The sequence below is a fragment of the Physeter macrocephalus genome, chromosome 21 (assembly GCF_002837175.3).
Source record: "Physeter macrocephalus isolate SW-GA chromosome 21, ASM283717v5, whole genome shotgun sequence".
Taxonomy (NCBI): domain Eukaryota; kingdom Metazoa; phylum Chordata; class Mammalia; order Artiodactyla; family Physeteridae; genus Physeter; species Physeter macrocephalus.
The window spans coordinates 112,352,438-112,354,069 of NC_041234.1; positions in this window are offsets into that span (position 1 = coordinate 112,352,438).

Below are 1,632 nucleotides of genomic sequence, written 5' to 3' on the forward strand. Positions count from 1 at the left end.
CCTTACACCTAAAGCAATTAGAGAAAGAGGAACAAAAAACCCCAAAGTTATCAGAAGGAAAGAAATCATAAAGATCAGAACAGAAAAAAATGAAAAAGAAATGAAGGAAATGATAGCAAAGATCAATAAAACTAAAAGCTCGTTCCATGAGCAGATAAACAAAATTGATAAACTATTAGCCAGACACATTAAGAAAAAAAAGGGAGAACCCTCAAATCAACAGCATTAGAAATGAAAAAGGGGAAGTAACACCTGACACTGAAGAAATACAAGGGATCATGAGAGTAGTACAAGCAACTCTATGTCAATCAAATGGACAACCTTGAATAAATGGACAAATTCTGAGAAATGCACAACCTTCCAAGACTGACCCAGGAAGAAATAGAAAATATGCACAAACCAATCACAAGCACTGAAACTGAAACTGTGATTAAAAATCTTCCAACATACAAAAGCTCAGGACCAGATGGCTTCACAGGCGAATTCTATCAAACATGTAGAGAAGAGCTAACACCTATCCTTCTCAAAGTCTTCCAAAATACAGCTGATGGAGGAACACTCCCAAACTCATTCTATGAGGCCACCATCACCCTGATATCAAAACCAGGCAAAGAAGTCACAAAGAAAGAAAACTACAGGCCAATATCACTGATGAACATAGATGCAAAAATCCTCAACAAAATACGAGCAAACAGAATCCAACAGCACGTTAAAAAGATCATACACCATGATCAAGTGGGGTTTATCCCAGGAATGCAAGGATTCTTCAATATACGCAAATCAATCAACGTGATACACCATATCAACAAACTGAAGGAGAAAAACCATATGATCATCTCAATAGATGCAGAGAAAACTTTTGACAAAATTCAACACCCATTTATGATAAAAACCCTGCAGAAAGTAGGCATAGAGGGAACTTTCCTCAACATAATAAAGGCCATATATGACAAACCCACAGCCAGCATTGTTCCCAATGGTGAAAAACTGAAACCATTTCCACTAAGATCCCATTTATGATAAAAACCCTCCAGAAAGTAGGCATAGGGGGAATTTTCCTCAACATAATAAAGGCCATAAATGACAAACCCACAGCCAACATCAACCTCAATGGTGAAAAACTGAAAGCATTTCCACTAAGATCAGGAACAAGACAAGGTTGCCCACTCTCACCATTATTATTCAACATAGTTTAGGAAGTTTTAGCCACAGCAATCAGAGAAGAAAAAGAATTTAAAGTAATCCAAATCAGAAAGGAGTAAAGCTGTCACTGTTTGCAGGTGACATTATACTATACATAGAGAATCCTAAAGATGTTACCAGAAAACCACTAGAGCTACTCAATAGATTTGGTAAAGTAGCAGGACACAAATTAATGCACAGAAATCTCTTGCGTTCCTATACACTAATGATGAAAAATCTGAGAGTGAAATTAAGAAAACACTCCCATTTACCATTGCAACAAAAAAAAATAAAATATCTAGGAATAAACCTACCTAAGGAGACAAAAGACCTGTATGCAGAAAATTATAAGTCAGTGATGAAAGAAATTAAAGATGATACAAATAGATGGAGAGATACACCATGTTCTTGGATTGGAAGAATCAACATTGTGAAAATGACTATACTACC